We start from the raw sequence: 22,640 nt of genomic DNA on the forward strand, positions 1-22,640 counted from the left end.
GAGGACTGTGAACTTGGAGGGGAGTGAAGGTAGTGAATCAGAGACAGTTAAGGAGTTGATGAGGAAATTGGAGGAGAGAGTTATGAGAGAGCTGTTGTGTTGGTGCATGAGGCACGACATTCGCACTAAGGGGCGTGTCCTCAGTTTAATGCCACCTGAGTCAGCTCTCCATACTCGTCCTGATGATCCACGGTCCGGTTCCTCCGGCGACAATCCACAGTCCGGAGTCCCTGGCGACGATCCACGGTCCGCAGTCCCCTGCGACGATCTACGGTCCGGAGTCCCTGACGACAATCTACGGTCCGGAGTCCCCGGCGACGATCCACGGTCCGAAGCTTCTGGCGACGATCCACGGTCCGAAAATTCCGGCGACGATCCCTGCACCAGAGGCGCCACCGAAGTTGGTGGAGCCACGAGCAGAGCATGGTCTGCGTCCTGCACCGGAGCTGCCACCAAGGGTAGATGCCCACCCGGACCCTCCCCTATAGGTTCAGATTTGCGGCCGGGGTCCGCACCTTTGAGGGGGGGTACTGTCACGCCCTGACCGTAGAGATCCTTTTAATTCTCTATTTGGTTATGTCAGGGAATGACTTGGGTGGGCAATCTATGTTTTCTATTTCTTTGTTGATCTGGTATGGTTCCCAATAAGAGGCAGCTGTCTATCGTTGTCTCTGATTGGGGATCATATTTAGGCAGCCTTTTCCCACCTGTTTGTGGGATCTTGTTTTTGTGTGGCTGCCTGTGAGCAGCCCAGAACGTCACGATTAGTTTTCTTCTGTATTGTTTTTGGTGAGTTTCATATTTATTAAACATCTGGAACTCTAAGTACCCTGCGCCTTGGTCCATTCATTCAGACGAGCGTGACACATACATTCCTTTTTCTGTTTTTCTCCGTCTATCTTTGCAGATGCCTGATTGTATGTCATTGCCACACACAAAACATTTACAAATGGGAACAATGGATGTGGTGGAGATCAAACTGTGTCTCAGAACAGAACAGCTGTGTGAAACAATGGGGCTGTAACAGTAACAGCATGTGATATATAGTCTCCTGACTTCGCCTGTGATTTCACAAGATGGCAGTTCTCTACTTTCAAAGGGAATACTCAAATGGTAATATCAAGATAAATCAAGACAAAGCTGCAACATGACTTTTATATCCACTGTGCCACTTTCATAGGTGCCTGTGCTATGTTGATCTCGACTTGTACTGTACTGTATCCTTATGGGCCCTGAAAAACAGGGGAATACATTTCATTTTAGTGGTGGTGAGAGGTGGGACAGACGGCTCTCTTTAGACCAATCCTTGGGGAGATGGAGAGGACAGGAAAGACGTCCAGCTTTTGTCATCTCTCTCAGTGAAGTTCTGCTGTCTTCAATACAGGTTTTATTCTTCTAAATCACACAAACACATCGTCACACACACAGAAGTGCAGGGGGTTTACATCCCTACTCGAGCACACACACACACACACACACACACACACACACACACACACACACACACACACACACACACACACACACACACACACACACACACACACACACACACACACACACACACACACACACACACACACACACACACACACACACACACACACACACTGTCATTGCTAAGCCTCTGAGAAGAGGACTCGCAGGAGATGAAAGACACTTGTAGTAGTATAAGGAATTGGAGAGATATAGCAATATATAGCATACTTACCCATGTGACGTGACAGAGGCAATACCAGTTCATGCAGTCCTTTGGTGAAAATTCAGTCCTGTTTGTAACACAGTCCATTATAGTGTAATCTGATTTAACTCTGGTATATTGTGACCTATTATGAAAAGAATAGTATAAAGAACATGGCGGTAAATGGCATCTGGGGATGCTGTCAGTCCCCATCCTCCCAGGAAGTCCACTCTCTCCCTCACACTGTCACAGACCTCTGGGGGCAGAAACCAGGGGACAGGTGGGGAGGGAGTGGTGGTGACCAGGAGGACACTTGTCTGACCAGACCTGTGTTTGAATAAAACAGAGGGGGGGTTACAGAGAGAGACAGAGAGTGTGTGTCCAGGCCAGTGTGTGTAATTGTGCCTAAACAAGTGTGTGTGTGTGTGTGTGTGTGTGTGTGTGTGTGTGTGTGTGTGTGTGTGTGTGTGTGTGTGTGTGTGTGTGTGTGTGTGTGTGTGTGTGTGTGTGTGTGTGTGTGTGTGTGTGTGTGTGTGTGTGTGTGTCAGTACGCGTATGAGGTGTGCACACACTTAAGTGTATGTATGTATGTATGTATGTATGTATGTATGTATGTATGTATGTATGTATGTATGTATGTATGTATGTATGTATGTATGTATGTATGTATGTATGTATGTATGTATGTATGTATGTGTGTGTGTGTGTGTGTGTGTGTGTGTGTGTGTGTGTGTGTGTATGTGTGTGTATAGGTGTATAGGTGTAATCATGTGCAAGTGTGTGTATGTGTTAAAGAGACGGCTGTTGATGTAGATGGGATGTGACAGTTCTTCGTGGGATTCTGGGATTAATTGGGATCAGGTCACCTCTTCACTGTCTGGACAGTAATGCTATGCAGTCTCATATGGCTATTTACATAGCCAGCCTCCCTGGGCTCCTCACTCACACACAGGCACACACACACGATTGCACACACACAGCCACGCACACACACACACACACACACACACACACACACAAACACACACACACACATACACACACAGACTATACAGCGTGCCTAGCTAGAGACGATGTGTTGTCATTATTTTTAGCCGAGCTAGCAGCAGAAGTCGTTGTACTAGCAGCAGTCGAGCTTGTTGGTTACCATGTTATATTCAGATATACTTTTTTAGTAGTCACTTTAAAAAATATATATTTCCTTGCTTGGGAACAAATATGTGTACTTGACAAGAGCCTCCCTACTATGAAAGTGGTTGTCGATGCTGAAGTAACTATGTTACCTTTTGCAAACTCTGTCTGAAAGCGGCAGCCCCCTTCAGAAGAGCGGATAGATGGGAGAGAGACAATGAATGTGCAAGTACTAAGAAGACACACTGTACTGAATAATTTATGTCTCAGCAAAATAAAGACAGCGTCTTGAAGTCCTGAGTAGAGTAGAAGATGTAGACTGTGGTGACATATGAAGAGACAATAAAGACAGGAACAGTGGAGGGAAGGGGAGAAGCTGTGAGCCTGAGTTAAGAGTTTTGGTTTCACTGCCAACTGCCTTCTTTCTGAGAGTTGTATTACTTTGACTTGTTTACCACTAGGCCTCTCCCCACTCTCTGCTCCTTCACGACCGTCACATTCGGGAAGCTACAGTAACCAGGTGAATCCTGGGTAGACACACTAGAGGAAGAGAAACAGCCAGTGGCCTCTTTGATTCCAGGCCTCTGGTTCTCTTAGATGAGCTATTCTCTCTATAGATACAACTACAAACCCACTGGCAGGTAGAGCAACGTGAAGAATAGAGAAAAGGATCCTGTCCCTATTCTAATTGAGGTGGAACAGTCTTGGAATGGTGCTGGGTTGGTTGTTTGGTTTGATGGTTGGTTGGTTGGTTTGATGCTTGGTTGGTGGCTTGGCTTGTATTAGATTGGGTGGTTGGTTGGTTTGATGCTTGGTTGGTGGCTTGGCTTGGATTAGGTTGGGTGGTTGGTTGGTTTGATGCTTGGTTGGTGGCTTGGCTTGGATTAGGATGGGTGGTTGGTTGGCAATAGGCCTGACCAAATTTAGTCGACTGATCGATTGTTTGGTTGATGGCTGTTGGTCGACTGAGATTTTTTTAGTTGAGCAATGGCAAATATATACACTGTCTGATTCCCGTCTTTCTGAGTGGACTAATACATTGCGGAGGCTGCGGTATGGCACACCAGTATCACCAGTAGTATATTTACCATTCATTCCCAGCCTATCAACCAAACAATCGACCAGTTGACTAAATGGAGTCAGGCCTATTGCCAACCAACCAACCAACCAACCACCCCACCAACCATCAAACAAGCCAACCAACCACCCAACCTAACCCACCAACCAAGCATCATACCAATTACAATGTTTGTTACAGTCATTTCTGTGCATTCAATACATTATTATTACAGTCTTACCGTTGTCATTGTAACAGTGGACACATTGTTTGCAGAGCGCACAACCTAGGCTACACTTGTGAGCAAAAAGTTTTGGTTTATTTCATTCCATTTATGATTTGTCAATGTATTCATTGTCTTTTGTTTTGGAAGCGCTCCTGTCAGTCTTGAGTAAGGATGTGCACCTGATTATGCATAGAAGTATGCATAGGCTACCTGACCTGCGAGCAAATGTAGGCTTATAAATGTGTCCATTTGGGGAGCTGATATTTCTGATTGTCTTAACTCACCATAACTGTGGAGTTTCTCAAAGTAATGTTTTTTTTTGCCTCAAACAGCAAGGAAACAAAGTGTGTTTTTTACATTCGTTGAGAATGGCAATAGTTCCTCGACGTTGCCTATTTGAAACATATTTCTAGCTCTCTCATTTTCGATAACCACTTGGCATGAAATGGGTAAAAATATAATGTTCTGATCCAGTGAAAATGTCATAAAATATGCATAACTGATTACTTCTTATCAGTTGTGTAAATAGTCTACAGTTGTGTCTGTCTGTCCAGAGCTCACTGGTGCAGGAAACTCTGAGGTCCCAGAATATTTAATACAATGTTGCAAGTCTGCTAGCAAGAGCTGCTTTGGGCCAGACAAAGTTAATAGTTGATACAATGTTCCAAATTCCTTGCAGACAGGCCATGCCTAGCCAGTGTGATGTGTAGGATATTTATTTTTATCAGGACATTTTCTACCTGTGGGCTGCAATGTTTTTATTTGTTGGCTTTATGTAGACTATTTTTACATAATAGCAAAATAAGTTACTTGAAGATTTGTATCATTTTCAATTAGATAGGATCTTGATTAACCACCTGACGGTGATTTTGAGATATTATAAATTAAATTGTTCCATGAAAATGTGCATATGGAAATCATAACTGGCACGCAGATCAGTAGAAATGGTATGATAACTTGGCACTCCAAATGGAAAAAGGTTGCCGACCATTGGTGTAACCTATAACCGGCAACAGGAGCGTAACGGCTGTGAAGGCCAGCAGCAGCGGGCAGCGGGAGGAGGAGGGTGGGTAACAGGGTTTTTTCTTCTGGTTATATTTATCTCTGGCTACCTCTTTAGTCATTTATGTGTCTTCATTTTTAATCGCAGTGCCTAAAGCATCAGACAAGCACAGTAGACAACGTATAGTTGATTTTAATCAAACATAGGGTGTGTCTATATATGGAAAAATAAACATTTCATCAATTTGACCAACAGACGACTCTTGATTGACCAAGTTTTTTTTGTCGGGGACAGCACTATGTGGGAAGCTGGTGGTTGTTTGGTAGTTAGTAGCCTTGGTGACGCTGGAGAGAAATGCTATCCAACTGGATTGGTTGGTGATTGGCTTCCCTCCCTAATAAAGGAGGATTGGTAGCTGGATTGATTGGGGATTGGCTTCCCTCCATAATAAAGGAGGATTAGTAGCTGGATTGGTTGGTGATTGGCTTCCCTCCCTAATAAAGGAGGATTAGTAGCTGGAATGGCGTCCCTCCCTAATAAAGGAGGTTTGGTAACTGGATTGGTTGGGGATTGGCTTCCCTCCCTAATAAAGGAGGATTGGTAACTGGATTGGCTTCCCTTCCTAATAAAGGAGGATTGGTAGCTGGATTGGTTTCCCTTTTTTAACTTTATTTAACCAGGCAAGTCAGTTAAGAACAAATTCTTATTTTCAATGACCTAGGAAGAGTGGGTTAACTGCCTGTTCAGGGGCAGAACAACAGATTTGTACCTTGTCAGCTCGGGGGTTTGAACTTGCAACCTTCCGGTTACTAGTCCAACGCTCTAACCACTAGGCTACCCTGGTAGCTGGATTGGTTGGGGATTGGCTTCCCTCTCTAATAAAGGAGGATTGGTAGCTGGATTGGTTGGTGATTGGCTTCCCTCCCTAATAAAGGAGGATTGGTAGCTGGATTGGTTGGGGATTGGCAGGCTAGGTGAGGGTGCCTGCATGGTTTCTGGAGGAGGGTGGGCACCCGGTGGGTATGCAGACAGACAGCCAGACACCCAGACGGCCAGTGGACAGCTCCTGTCCTGCCAGTCTGCCCCCATTATACCTCCGGAGCACTGATGACACCTGACGATGGCAGCCTACTGGGTCCTCGTCTGGAGTAATGCAGCTGCCCGCACGACGCCAGTCATTTCCACCGCCACTTTCATCCCTATGCTCACTTCAAAAGTGACATCTGTCATCCCTAAGAAGCTTAGAGACGTCATGTTCCTGCCATCAGACGCTTTGATGGTGATTTGGCCCCGGGCATTTGTCATACATAACTTACCAAGAGAGAACAATGGAGGAATCAGACTTGGGTTTTAAAGTAGTGTTGTAAAGTACAGGCAAGATGAAGTAAAATCCCCCCACTATCGCTAGAGAGATAAGGAATCAAAGAGTAGCAGTGAGCTGGTGGAAGTGTGTATCACACGTCTTGTCAGCTTTCTTCTTGTTCGCCTCATGACTGCATCTGCCTTGTCTGCACCACAACCGAGCAGCATCTGCTGATGACGATGACGTCTGAATGATTGGTTTAGCCTTGTTGTAATTGTTTTGTTGCCATTCACCATTTGAAAGAGCTACAAACAGTGTGTTTTGGTGTAAACTCACCCAATGTGTCTTGATATTGTGTAATGAAGGGAGGAGAAGAAGAAACAGCTCATCATAGTTCACAAGGCCGTCAGAGGAGTCAGACTTATCATAGGGAATGTGTGAAGTGTGTGTGTCTGTGTATGAGAGTTTGTTGAATGTTTGTGCCAGTGTTTGTGGAATGTGTAGTGTATGTGTGTGTGCTTGTGGCTGTTGTAGTGTTTGTGGCAGTTGCTGTGACTGAGTTCATGACTCGGACTAGGATCAGATGCTATATAACTGTCAAATGGTCATGTCTCTAACTGAGTTAGCAGGCGTCATATTTGATTGTATCTTTGGATATATATTTAGCTCTAGCTATGGCCATTTCATTTTCTGTCCATCTGAAGCAATGTTCTCTCTCTCTCTCTCCCTCTCCCTCTCTGTCGCTCTCCCTCCCTCTCTTTCTCTCTCCCTGGGTTAACCCAGAGTTCATCCATCCCTCTTTCTCACCTCTCTGTGACTGACAAGTCTGTCTTCCAGATGGCTGCCAGATTGCCGGCTCCCTGTCACTTCATATTAAGACCCGTTTGATTAATGCATCATTTAAGGCCCCGTTAAGTTCCTCTCCACAAATATATGTGTATCCAATTAGAACTGTTAAGCTAGGTGACATCACTGCCTAACTATTTGTTTTCCTCCCCACAGTCAGTTTTCTACTTATAGCCTGGGCTAGCGGGCTAGGCTAGCCCGGGCAAGGCGTCTCTCTAACCCCGCCTCTCTAACCCCGCCTCTTTAACCCCGCCTCTCTAACCCCACCTCTCTCCATTCTACTCTCCGGTTGTTGAAATAAACTGTCAGTGGAACCAACAGGGGTGGAACAAGGCTGATTAAGCTTGTTTACCACTAATGCTGGGTTTTGGATACACATCCTCACACATGTACACAAACACACAAATGCGCAGAAACACACGTGTTTGTGTTCTCGGCAACTGCCGGTGATGAGGCTGAGCTGCAGACAATCAGAACTTTGAGATGGGGTCGGACCGCAAGCCGAGGCACTCGTAGGATTTGTTTTATTTGCGTCGCCAAATGATCCTGGTTGTTTAATTCCAACATTAACACATCTACCCCAACAACATCAACTGAGGGAGGAAGTGGTTTAAGATACTGTACTGTTCTATTCTTACCACCTAAATACAACTACCGTGTCATGTCTGAAACAAGTGGATACCAAATTATCTCAGAGTCTAAATTGGATGCCACTTGATCTCCATTTGGGTCTTACATATTCAATCCCTTCTGATCACAGAATATTGATTCATGTAGTACACATACTAGGTCCTGTGTGTGCTACTGACCACAACCAAGCACATTTTGAAGCATACTTCAATAAACTCTTGCTATAAAACATAACACTATTTGTCAGAGCACAATGTCCTCCTGGCTGCATATGTATTTTTGTACTTTAGTCAGTGTGGCTCTGTCTGTGAGTATGTCTCCCTGAGGCAGGGCTGTATTGTAGAAGTGTAGCCTCAGTGTTCAGTGTTCTCCTCCTAACACAGGCCTTGTCTTCTATAATTCATCAGCTCCATCACTGTGTGGTGGCTCAGGGGGACTGGATGCTAGAGGTACCTGGGGTACAGGACCATCACCCCTGGTACACACACATCCTCCTGCTCTGGTGAACGACACAGACAGAAGTATAAAGCAGATTGGGCTTATGTTGCAGGAGGGAGAGGGGGACCAAAGAGATGAGGAAAAAGTTTCAGTTCATCTAGGTAGAGCAGTATGGTGAGTTCCAGAAAGCCCAACAGTACATTATGTCCTGAGGCTGACCAGACTGAGGCTTTAGGAAAGGCCAGAACAGCCCTGAGGTAAAGGCCAACACACACTGCCTCGACAACTAAACACATACTGCCTCGACAACTAAACACACACTGCCTCGACAACTAAACACACACTGCCTCGACAACTAAACACACACTGCCTCGACAACTAAACACACACTGCCTCGACAACTAAACACACACTGCCTCGACAACTAAACACACACTGCCTCGACAACTAAACACACACTGTAAATACACACACACATTCAGACTTTCAGACATAACATTCCCTCATTCACATTGTTGAACGTCGTTATTCTTTACGGTTCACGTTATGAATACAGAAATCTGATTAATGCCAATTGTCAACTACTTTCGTTGTGAGGAAACTTATGAGGTAATGCATTTAAATTACTTATTTTCTCCTTATACAGAGGATACAGTAAACTATTTCACTAGTAGTGTATAATGTACTATACCTACTAAGTTCCATTAATATTCAGTAACATAGTCATCATAAGAGAAATTACATGGATACAAAACTAATATTGAAATGAAGCCTATGTGGAAATGTATATCATCACTACTTAAAACAACGTATGAGAATTTATACACACTCAAACTGACTGCTTTCCCATCAAATGATGCCCTCAAGCCACATTGGGTAGCTGAATGTAAATGTCACTCTCCAAATAATAACTAATCAAGTTCAGTGGGAGTACACAGGAAAGCAGGAGTCCACTTCCAACCCAGCCATCCAGCAGAGTGATGAAAGCCTCAGCCTCACCTACACTAGCAGCTACTTTAATATGGAGGCATGAGCACCCACAGATCTATCTGTCAAAAATAACTGTAATATCTGAGTCCAGAGAGAGAGGAAGAACAGGGAGAGGGAGAGCGAGGGGGAGAGAGGGAGAAAGAGTGAGAGAGAGAGAGAAGGGAAGGGAAGAGTGAGAGAAGTGAGGATAAAGAGAGAGGGGAAGAGGGAAATAATTAAGAGAGAGAGATGTCCAGACTCATTTGTACGTGTCCCTCAGTGTGTGTACTCTAGCTTCATTTTAACAGTGGTTGAGGCTCTGATCTGTCAGCATGTCTCTACCAGCTGTCACTAAGATGGGGCTGCAGATTTCACCCAATCACAACTGTCGTCAGTTCCCTCTGTGCGCACACACACACACAGATGAAGAGGAGAGTGATAGGGCTATGGCTGGCTGTGTGCAATCCTAACTCCACATTCAGTACATATGATAATGTATGAAACATAGTATGATGAAGGACAGAAGCCAGCTGACATAGACCTAATCCTACTGTGTGTTTGATGCTGTATAGTCCCTGTATGGATAATTCATACTCCGCTGCCTACAGCACATGTAAGCCAAAGTGTTGTAGGTGCATCTAGGCCCTCTTATCAGAGCCATTGCAGGCCAGAGTACGATAACAGAATATCCACTATGATAATGTATGAAGCATACTGTAATCAAAGAAAGAAACAGATGAACCCTGTGTGGATGAGTAGACACGTGCCTACACAGTGGTGCATAAGCAGAAGTATTGGAGGTGCATCTCGCTCCTCTATCTTCTGACAAGTTTACACTGATTGTTTCATGTATCTGGGCCTGTACCCCTGACGCCTGCATTCCCTTTGAACCTTTTGATACTGAAACAGTACAGCCTTTTGTGCTGTGGAGTAGCCTTTTGTTCTAGATAAAACAGACTATGTATGGTCAGACTCTGACTACATGTCCTGCCAAATGTCAGCTCCGCAGAGCATGAAGAAACCCAGAAACACACACTGACTCTGGACTGCTGCTGGGCTACTGACAGGGTGTTTTCTCTGTATAACCTACTGTTTCCTTAGCCTGTTGTATCATCCAAGTGCAACCTCAATTACGAGAGAGACAACAGAATTAATGTTTCAAGACGGTTCTAACATGATGCCTGACCTCTATTGGAAACAAAATCTAAAGGCAGTTGTTTTCCTTTCAGAAATATCAGTGTTTTTTTCTGATGGTTGAAACTTTTGGGTGGAACAGAAAGTGAGCTTCTAGTTTTTTCACAGACCTTGTTTTGAGGTTTTTATAAGCAAGAATAGAGAGACTTAGGAATTGGTAGATATCCCATACTGTAACCATGGAGATATAGTGATTGTGGTGCAGGTTAGAGGGGAGAAGCAGAGAGGGGCTCTGTGTGGAAGCGTCAGGCCCTTGGGAGGCCTTTCTTTGACGCAGAGCACTTCACATAGTGCTCTACACACACAACTCTACACACAGGACTCATCTCAGCCACCTGCCTCCAACCCATCCTCCCTACCCAAACTGAATCTGGGTCTGTGCCTTGGCCTCCTCTCAGAGACAAGCTCTAGTCCCAGATATTCATACAGAGCAGGAGTGTGACACACACACACACACACACACACACACACACACACACACACACACACACCATCTCCACATCTCTCATCTCCACATCCCTCTCTCCTCTATCCTTTCTCCTAACCTTCAAAGTCAGCAGGCAGCATGTACCAGAGCCTCAGTGAACTAGGTACTGTAAGGCAGGCAGGCAGGCAGGCAGGCAGGCAGGCAGGCATATCAAGTCTTCATGGTATACCTGAATATCAAGTCTACGTGGCATACCTGAATATCAAGTCTACACTGGTATACCTGAATATCAAGTCTATGCTGGTATACCTGAATATCAAGTATACACTGGTATACCTGAATATCAAGTCTACATGGTATACCTGAATATCAAGTATACACTGGTATACCTGAATATCAAGTCTACATGGTATACCTGAATATCAAGTCTACATGGTACACCTGAATATCAAGTCTACATGGTATACCTGAATATCAAGTCTACATGGTATACCTGAATATCAAGTCTACACTGGTATACCTGAAAATCAAGTCTTCATGGTATACCTGAATATCAAGTATACACTGGTATACCTGAATATCAAGTCTACATGGTATACCTGAATATCAAGTCTACATGGTATACCTGAATATCAAGTCTACACTGGTATACCTGAATATCAAGTCTTCATGGTATACCTGAATATCAAGTATACACTGGTATACCTGAATATCAAGTCTACATGGTATACCTGAATATCAAGTCTACATGGTATACCTGAATATCAAGTCTACACTGGTATACCTGAATATCAAGTCTTCATGGTATACCTGAATATCAAGTATACACTGGTATACCTGAATATCAAGTCTACATGGTATACCTGAATATCAAGTATACACTAGTATACCTGAATATCAAGTCTACATGGTATACCTGAATATCAAGCCTACATGGTATACCTGAATATCAAGTCTACATGGTATACCTGAATATCAAGTCTACACTGGTATACCTGAATATCAAGTCTTCATGGTATACCTGAATATCAAGTCTATGCTGGTATACCTGAATAGCAAGTCTACATGGTATACCTGAATATCAAGTCTACATGGTATACCTGAATATCACGTCTACACTGGTATACCTGAATATCAAGTCTTCATGGTATACCTGAATATCAAGTCTATGCTGGTATACCTGAATATCAAGTCTACACTGGTACACCTGAATATCAAGTCTACATGGTATACCTGAATATCAAGTCTACACTGGTATAACTGAATATCAAGTCTACATGGTATACCTGAATATCAAGTCTATGCTGGTATACCTGAATATCAAGTATACACTGGTATACCTGAATATCAAGTCTACACTGGTATACCTAAATATCAAGTCTACATGGTATACCTGAATATCAAGTCTATGCTGGTATACCTGAATATCAAGTCTATGCTGGTATACCTGAATATCAAGTATACACTGGTATACCTGAATATCAAGTACACATGGTATGTTTCTAATACTTTACATGTACATGGAGTTACACCAGGATCTATTTCATCAGACATTCACATTCAATATTTTATGTTTATTTTATTTTGTGATTGTTTTCTATGGTTTGGTAGACTTTTGGTAGTTTTTGGTATAATGTAATAGTACACAGAATTATATCAAAATCAAAAAAACTTTCTTGATTTTCTTCTTTTTTTCCTCTTTTTTTAAGGAGTGGGAATAGCTTTCATCCCAAATTGATGGTGTGCATAGAAAAGTTACATTAGCATCCTAATATCAGACTCATGCTTAATTTCTCAGGGGTTGTGATGAAGTGAATTTTGACTGATGGTTCCTGATAGTGGCAACACGTGTCCCTCTTACCCGGCTGGCGCTCCTCACCCGCTACTCTACAGATGTGTCGCTTGATGTACCCGTCGATCGGTGCTCCACTGCCACTTAATAAAATATCAGTCCTGCTTTGACAGCCAGCCTTAATTGAGTCCCTTGTCAGTTTTAGCAAACTGTGTGTTAACGTCATTTGAAACTTTTTTTCTTCTCCATCTATCTCAGTCCCTCTCTCTCTCATGGTCTATAAGGAATATGTTAGCAGCCTAGCAGGCAAATCCTCTGTAACTTTGTTTAGGAAGGAGAGCGAGACGGAGAGAGAGCGAGAGAGAGAGAGAGAGAGCAAGAGACAGAGAGAGACAGAGAGAGACAGAGAGAGACAGAGAGAGAGCGAGAGAGAGAGAGAGAGAGAGAGAGAGAGAGAGAGAGAGAGAGAGAGAGCGAGAGAGAGAGAGAGAGAGACAGAGAGACAGAGAGAGAGAGAGAGAGAGAGAGAGAGAGAGAGAGAGAGAGAGAGAGAGAGAGAGAGAGAGAGAGAGAGAGAGAGAGAATAAGGCTCAAAAGCCATCTTGTCATTGGATCCATAATTCAGGCTCATGATTTTAATTTCCCTCTGTTCTTTCAAAGGGATGAGAAGAGGAAGGGAAGAGGAGAGGGAAGACTGGTAGTTAGCTGGATAACTGCATTTGAGATGAGCTGAGGTGTTCTGTCATGCTGCCTGTACTACATAATAGGGATGGAAATGTGCCAGAGAAGAAAGACACATCAAAACGAAGGGAAGCCAACTTCCCTCTCTGAACTCTCAAAATCCACATCGCACGCTGTTTACAAACGGAAAAAACCCATGTTGTTTCTTCTAAGACGAACCAATCCCAGACCAGAGGGGCACTGTGGCACATTCAACCATAGATTGAATGACAAACACAGACGTACATACAGGCAGATATAGGCAGATATTCCTTTTTATTTGAATAATCAGTTATGTCCTTATATCAGAATTAACATGCAGTACAGTATCCAATGTGACCTGTAGGCATGAGTTGTCCGGAGGGTCCTTCCTTCACACTCTGTCAATGTGTTTGGCCCGGCCTGGCCCCAGCCCGTGTGTATGTGTTTGTGTGTGTGCTTGCGCAAAGGGAACTGACTATAGTTAAAATTGTGCGTGTGTTTGTATGTGCGTGGGTGGGTGGCTTCAGGCTGTAGACTTCAGGCTGCTGGTCTGGGGCCCAGTGTAGTGTCTCTCTCTCTCTCTCTGTGTTTTCATGTTTGTGTGATTTGAATTGTGATTCTGTGGATTCAAGTAAAGTATTTAAAACGTGTGTGTGTTTGTCTCTATTTCTCTTCCTCTGTGTGTTGTGGTATTGAGAGGAGAGGGCTCTGTGAAGGCCCTCCCTCCCTCCCTCCCTCCCTCCCTCCCTCCCTCCCTCCCTCCCTCCCTCCCTCCCTCCCCCTCCCTCCCTCCCTCCCTCCCTCCCTCCCTCCCTCTTTCTTTCCCTCTCTCTCACTCTCTTTCTCTCTGTCTCTCTCTCTCTGTCTCTCTCTCTCTCTCTCTGTCTCTCTGCCCCCCCCTCTCTCTCTCTCTCTCTCAATTCAATTCAATTCAAGTGCTTTATTGGCATGGGGAACATGTGTTAACATTGCCAAAGCAAGTGAGGTAGATAATATATAAAGTTAATATATAAAGTGAAATAAACAATAAAAATTAACAGTAAACATTACACATACAGAAGTTTCAAAACAATAAAGACATTACAAATGTCATATTATATATATATATATACAGTGTTTTAACAATGTACAAATGGTAAAGGACACAAGATAAAATAAATAAGCATAAATATGGGTTGTATTTACAATGGTGTGTGTTCTTCACTGGTTGCCCTTTTCTCGTGGCAACAGGTCACAAATCTTGCTGCTGTGATGGCACACTGTGGAATTTCACCCAGTAGATATGGGAGTTTTTCAAAATTGGATTTGTTTTCGAATTCTTTGTGGATCTGTGTAATCTGAGGGAAATATGTTTCTCTAATATGGTCATACATTGGGCAGGAGGTTAGGAAGTGCAGCTCAGTTTCCACCTCATTTTGTGGGCAGTGAGCACATAGCCTGTCTTCTCTTGAGAGCCATGTCTGCCAACGGCGGCCTTTCTCAATAGCAAGGCTATACTCACTGAGTCTGTACATATTCAAAGCTTTCCTTAATTTTGGGTCAGTCACGGTGGTCAGGTATTCTGCCGCTGTGTACTCTCTGTGTAGGGCCAAATAGCATTCTAGTTTGCTCTGTTTGTTTGTTAATTCTTACCAATGTGTCAAGTAATTATCTTTTTGTTTCCTCATGATTTGCTCTCTCTGTCTCTCTGTCTCTCTCTCTCTGTGTCTCTCTCTCTGTCTCTCTCTCTGTCTGTCTCTCTCTCTCTCTCTCTCTCTCTCTCTTCCCGCTCCCTCTCAGCTACACCAGGAGATGTTTTGATGTGAGCTGCATCTCTTTGTCTCTTCCTCTCCCCTCATCTTTTTCTTCATCATTTTCTCTTTTCTCTTTTCCCGTTCCCTCCCTCTCTCTCTGTCTCTCTGTAAAGCTCAGGTTGTGGTGCTTACAGGACTCGGCAGTGCCACTGTACTCCTCACCATACCATTTGATCATTAATTTATCACAGCTCCAACAGTTTGTTTGACAGGTGCAGTAACTTTCATCTGGTGGGCTTGGCAGCATTTGCTGCTCTCTCTCTCTTTCTCTCTGACCCCCCCCTCTTCCCCTATATTTTGCTTTCCACTCCTCCCACCGTCATCTCTACCTCACCCTCTCTCTTTCTCTCTCTCTGTCCACTTTCTCTCAGCCCTGGTAAGGTGAAAGTAAAGACAGGGGCCACCTTTCCCTTACAGGATCCATTTGCCCGGTAATGAGAAGACAGACAGACACGGTTCCTCTCTGATACAACATGTTTTATTGATACAGTCAGCGTAGGGAATACATGAATGGGAACAGGAGGATCATTTGGGGGTCTTGTAGGCCTATGTGTAGCTAGCTAGTGATGTTGTTAATCGACTTGTGGTGCTATAGCAACAGCATAGCTCTTTCATTGTATCTCTCTACCATCTCTCTCAGTATATTTATTTATATCACTGATGCATCTTGTTACCCCCTTGTCTTGTTACCCCCTCATCTTTCTTCCTGAAACTAAATTTTCTTCCACAAAGATTCTTCTACCTTGTCTCATTGGTGACCTGAACAGGAAGGTTGTGTGGAGAGACTCCGTCATGATGAGTTGATCATCCTTGACCAGAGAAAGGCCCGTAATTCATCCAGTACATTGACCTAGAGTGAAGGTTCATACCAGTATAATAACCCAGAGTAAAGGTTCATACCAGTATAATAACCCAGAGTAAAGGTTCATACCAGTATAATAACCCAGAGTAAAGGTTCATACCAGTATAATAACCCAGAGTAAAGGTTCATACCAGTATAATAACCTAGAGTAAAGGTTCATACCAGTATAATAGAGTAAAGGTTCATACCAGTATAATAACCCAGAGTAAAGGTTCATACCAGTATAATCCCAGAGTAAAGGTTCATACCAGTAGGTTCCCAGTATAATAAGTAAAGGTTCATACCAGTATAATAACCCAGAGTAAAGGTTCAGACCAGTATAATAACCCAGAGTAAAGGTTCATACCAGTATAATAACCCAGAGTAAAGGTTCATACCAGTATAATAACCCAGAGTAAAGGTTCAGTAAAGGTTCCAGTATATTAACCCAGAGTAAAGGTTCATACAAGTATACTGACCTAGAGTAAAGGTTCATACCAGTATATTTATCCAGAGTAAAGGTTCATACCAGTATAATAACCCAGAGTAAAGGTTCACACCAGTATAATAACCCAGAGTAAAGGTTCATACCAGTATAATAACCCAGAGTAAAGGTTCAGACCAGTATGTTAACCCCGAGTAAAGGTTCATACCAGTATATTAACCCAGAGTAAAGGTTCATACCAGTACGATAACCTAGAGTAAAGGTTCATACAAGTATACTGACCTAGAGTAAAGTTTCATACCAGTATAATAACCCAGAGTAAAGGTTCAGACCAGTATATTAACCCAGAGTAAAGGTTCATACAAGTATACTGACCCAGAGTAAAGGTTCAGACCAGTATATTAACCCAGAGTAAAGGTTCATACAAGTATACTGACCTAGAGTAAAGGTTCAGACCAGTATATTTATACAGAGTAAAGGTTCATACCAGTATAATAACCCAGAGTAAAGGTTCACACCAGTATAATAACCCAGAGTAAAGGTTCATGCCTGTATATTAACCCAGAGTAAAGGTTCATACCAGTATAATTACCCAGAGTAAAGGTTCAGACCAGTATATTTATACAGAGTAAAGGTTCATACCAGTATAATAAGGTTCATACCTGACCCAGAGTAAAGGTTCATACCAGTATAATAACCCAGAGTAAAGGTTCATACAAGTATACTGACCCAGAGTAAAGGTTCAGACCAGTATATTAACCCAGAGTAAAGGTTCATACAAGTATACTAACCAGAGTAAAGGTTCATACCAGTATATTTAACCCAGAGTAAAGGTTCATACCAGTATAATAACCCAGAGTAAAGGTTCATACCAGTATAATAACCCAGAGTAAAGGTTCATACCAGTATAATAACCCAGAGTAAAGGTTCAGACCAGTATATTAACCCAGAGTAAAGGTTCATACCAGTATATACCAGTAACCCAGAGTAAAGGTTCATACCAGTATAATAACCCAGAGTAAAGGTTCATACCAGTATACTAACCTAGAGTAATAAAGGTTCATACCAGTATAATAACCCAGAGTAAAGGTTCATACCAGTATATTAACCCAGAGTAAAGGTTCATACCAGTATATAACCCAGAGTAAAGGTTCAGACCAGTATATTAACCCAGAGTAAAGGTTCATACAAGTATACTGACCTAGAGTAAAGGTTCAGACCAGTATATTTATCCAGAGTAAAGGTTCATACCAGTATAATAACCCAGAGTAAAGGTTCACACCAGTATAATAACCCAGAGTAAAGGTTCATACCAGTATATTAACCCAGAGTAAAGGTTCATACCAGTATAATTACCCAGAGTAAAGGTTCAGACCAGTATATTTATACAGAGTAAAGGTTCATACCAGTATAATAACCCAGAGTAAAGGTTCATACAAGTATACTGACCCAGAGTAAAGGTTCAGACCAGTATATTAACCCAGAGTAAAGGTTCATACAAGTATACTGACCTAGAGTAAAGGTTCAGACCAGTATATTAACCCAGAGTAAAGGTTCATACAAGTATACTGACCTAGAGTAAAGGTTCAAACCAGTATATTTATCCAGAGTAAAGGTTCATACCAGTATAATAACCCAGAGTAAAGGTTCACACCAGTATAATAACCCAGAGTAAAGGTTCATACCAGTATAATAACCCAGAGTAAAGGTTCAGACCAGTGTATTAACCCCGAGTAAAGGTTCATAACAGTATATTAACCCAGAGTAAAGATTCATACCAGTACAATAACCTAGAGTAAAGGTTCATACCAGTATAATAACCCAGAGTAAAGGTTCAGACCAGTATATTAACCCAGAGTAAAGGTTCATGCCAGTATATTAACCCAGAGTAAAGGTTCATACCAGTATAATAACCCAGAGTAAAGGTTCATACCAGTATAATAACCCAGAGTAAAGGTTCATACCAGTATAATAACCCAGAGTAAAGGTTCAGACCAGTATATTAACCCAGAGTAAAGGTTCATACCAGTATAATAACCCAGAGTAAAGGTTCATAGCAGTATATTAACCCAGAGTAAAGGTTCATACCAGTATATTAACCCAGAGTAAAGGTTCAGACCAGAATATTAACCCAGAGTAAATGTTCATACAAGTATACTGACCGAGAGAAAAGGTTCAGACCAGTATATTAACCCAGAGTAAAGGTTCATACAAGTATACTGACCTAGAGTAAAGGTTCAGACCAGTATATTAACCCAGAGTAAAGGTTCATACCAGTATAATAACCCAGAGTAAAGGTTCATACCAGTATAATAACCCAGAGTAAAGGTTCATACCAGTATAATAACCCAGAGTAAAGGTTCAGACCAGTATATTAACCCAGAGTAAAGGTTCATACCAGTATATTAACCCAGAGTAAAGGTTCATACCAGTATAATAACCAGAGTAAAGGTTCATACCAGTATAATAACCCAGAGTAAAGGTTCATACCAGTATATTAACCCAGAGTAAAGGTTCATACCAGTATATTAACCCAGAGTAAAGGTTCATACCAGTATAATAACCCAGAGTAAAGGTTCAGACCAGTATAATAACCCAGAGTAAAGGTTCATACAAGTATACTGACCCAGAGTAAAGGTTCAGACCAGTATATTAACCCAGAGTAAAGGTTCATACAAGTATACTGACCTAGAGTAAAGGTTCAAACCAGTATATTTATCCAGAGTAAAGGTTCATACCAGTATAATAACCCAGAGTAAAGGTTCATACCAGTATAATAACCCAGAGTAAAGGTTCATACCAGTATAATAACCCAGAGTAAAGGTTCATACCAGTATATAACCCAGAGTAAAGGTTCATACCAGTATATTAACCCAGAGTAAAGTTCATACCAGTATAATAACCAGTAAAGGTTCATACCAGTATATAACCCAGAGTAAAGGTTCATACCAGTATATTAACCCAGAGTAAAGGTTCATACCAGTATAATAACCCAGAGTAAAGGTTCATACCAGTATAATAACCCAGAGTAAAGGTTCAGACCAGTATATTAACCCAGAGTAAAGGTTCATACCAGTTCAGAGTAAAGGTTCATACCAGTATATAACCCAGAGTAAAGGTTCATACCAGTATAATAACCCAGAGTAAAGGTTCATACCAGTATAATAACCCAGAGTAAAGGTTCAGACCAGTATATTAAGTAAAGGTTCATACCAGTATATTAACCCAGAGTAAAGGTTCATACCAGTACGATAACATAGAGTAAAGGTTCATACCAGTATAATAACCCAGAGTAAAGGTTCATACCAGTATAATAACCCAGAGTAAAGGTTCATACCAGTATAATAACCCAGAGTAAAGGTTCATACCAGTATAATAACCCAGAGTAAAGGTTCATACCAGTATAATAACCCAGAGTAAAGGTTCATACCAGTATATTAACCCAGAGTAAAGGTTCATACCAGTATAATAACCCAGAGTAAAGGTTCATACCAGTATACTAACCCAGAGTAAAGGTTCATACCAGTATAATAACCCAGAGTAAAGGTTCAGACCAGTATATTAACCCAGAGTAAAGGTTCATACAAGTATACTGACCCAGAGTAAAGGTTCAGACCAGTATATTAACCCAGAGTAAAGGTTCATACAAGTATACTGACCTAGAGTAAAGGTTCATACCAGTATAATAACCCAGAGTAAAGGTTCATACCAGTATATTAACCCAGAGTAAAGGTTCATACCAGTATAATAACCCAGAGTAAAGGTTCATACCAGTATATTAACCCAGAGTAAAGGTTCATACCAGAATATTAACCCAGAGTAAAGGTTCAGACCAGTATATTAACCCAGAGTAAAGGTTCATACCAGTATAATAACCCAGAGTAAAGGTTCAGACCAGTATATTAACCCAGAGTAAAGGTTCATACCAGTATAATAACCCAGAGTAAAGGTTCATACCAGTATAATAACCCAGAGTAAAGGTTTACCAGTATAATAACCCAGAGTAAAGGTTCAGACCAGTATATTAACCCAGAGTAAAGGTTCATACCAGTATATTAACCCAGAGTAAAGGTTCATACCAGTATAATAACCCAGAGTAAAGGTTCATACCAGTATAATAACCCAGAGTAAAGGTTCAGACCAGTATAATAACCCAGAGTAAAGGTTCATACCAGTATAATAACCCAGAGTAAAGGTTCATACCAGTATAATAACCCAGAGTAAAGGTTCATACCAGTATATTAACCCAGAGTAAAGGTTCATACCAGTATAATAACCCAGAGTAAAGGTTCAGACCAGTATATTAACCCAGAGTAAAGGTTCATACATAACCAGAGTAAAGGTTCAGACCAGTATAACCCAGAGTAAAGGTTCATACCAGTATAATAACCCAGAGTAAAGGTTCAGACCAGTATATTAACCCAGAGTAAAGGTTCATACCAGTATAATAACCCAGAGTAAAGGTTCAGACCAGTATATTAACCCAGAGTAAAGGTTCATACCAGTATATTAACCCAGAGTAAAGGTTCATACCAGTATAATAACCCAGAGTAAAGGTTCATACCAGTATAATAACCCAGAGTAAAGGTTCATACCCGTATATAACCCAGAGTAAAGGTTCATACCAGTATATTAACCCAGAGTAAAGGTTCATACCAGTATAATAACCAGAGTAAAGGTTCATACCAGTATAATAACCCAGAGTAAAGGTTCATACCAGTATATTAACCCAGAGTAAAGGTTTCAGTATATAACCCAGAGTAAAGGTTCATACCAGTATATAATAAACCCAGAGTAAAGGTTCATACCAGTATAATAACCCAGAGTAAAGGTTCATACCAGTATAATAACCCAGAGTAAAGGTTCAGACCAGTATATTAACCCAGAGTAAAGGTTCATACCAGTACGATAACATAGAGTAAAGGTTCATACCAGTATAATAACCCAGAGTAAAGGTTCATACCAGTACGATAACATAGAGTAAAGGTTCATACCAGTATAATAACCCAGAGTAAAGGTTCATACCAGTATAATAACCCAGAGTAACCCAGAGTGTTCAGACCAGAGTAAAGTATATTAACCCAGAGTAAAGGTTCATACCAGTATATTAACCCAGAGTAAAGGTTCATACCAGTATAATAACCCAGAGTAAAGGTTCATACCAGTATATTAACCAGAGTAAAGGTTCATACCAGTATAATAACCCAGAGTAAAGGTTCATACCAGTATAATAACCCAGAGTAAAGGTTCAGACCAGTATATTAACCCAGAGTAAAGGTTCATACCAGTATAGTAGAGTAAAGGTTAGACCCAGAGTAAAGGTTCATACCAGTATATTAACCCAGAGTAAAGGTTCATACCAGTATAATAACCCAGAGTAAAGGTTCATACCAGTATATAACCCAGAGTAAAGGTTCATACCAGTATATTAACCCAGAGTAAAGGTTCAGTATAATAACCAGTAAATATAATTAACCCAGAGTAAAGGTTCATACCAGTATAATAACCCAGAGTAAAGGTCATTCATACCAGTATAATAACCCAGAGTAAAGGTTCAGACCAGTATATTAACCCAGAGTAAAGGTTCATACCAGTATATTAACCCAGAGTAAAGGTTCATACCAGTATATAACAGAGTAAAGGTTCAGACCAGTATATTAACCCAGAGTAAAGGTTCATACAGTATATTAACCAGAGTAAAGGTTCATACCAGTATAATAACCCAGAGTAAAACCAGTATAATAACCCAGAGTAAAGGTTCAGACCAGTATAATAACCCAGAGTAAAGGTTCAGACCAGTATATTAACCCAGAGTAAAGGTTCATACCAGTATATTAACCCAGAGTAAAGGTTCATACCAGTACAATAACCTAGAGTAAAGGTTCATACCAGTATAATAACCCAGAGTAAAGGTTCAGACCAGTATATTAACCCAGAGTAAAGGTTCATGCCAGTATATTAACCCAGAGTAAAGGTTCATACCAGTATAATAACCCAGAGTAAAGGTTCATGCCAGTATAATAACCCAGAGTAAAGGTTCATACCAGTATAATAACCCAGAGTAAAGGTTCAGACCAGTATATTAACCCAGAGTAAAGGTTCATACCAGTATATAACCCAGAGTAAAGGTTCATACCAGTATATTAACCCAGAGTAAAGGTT

The sequence above is a fragment of the Oncorhynchus masou genome, chromosome 2 (genome assembly GCF_036934945.1).
Source record: "Oncorhynchus masou masou isolate Uvic2021 chromosome 2, UVic_Omas_1.1, whole genome shotgun sequence".
Lineage (NCBI taxonomy): Eukaryota > Metazoa > Chordata > Actinopteri > Salmoniformes > Salmonidae > Oncorhynchus > Oncorhynchus masou.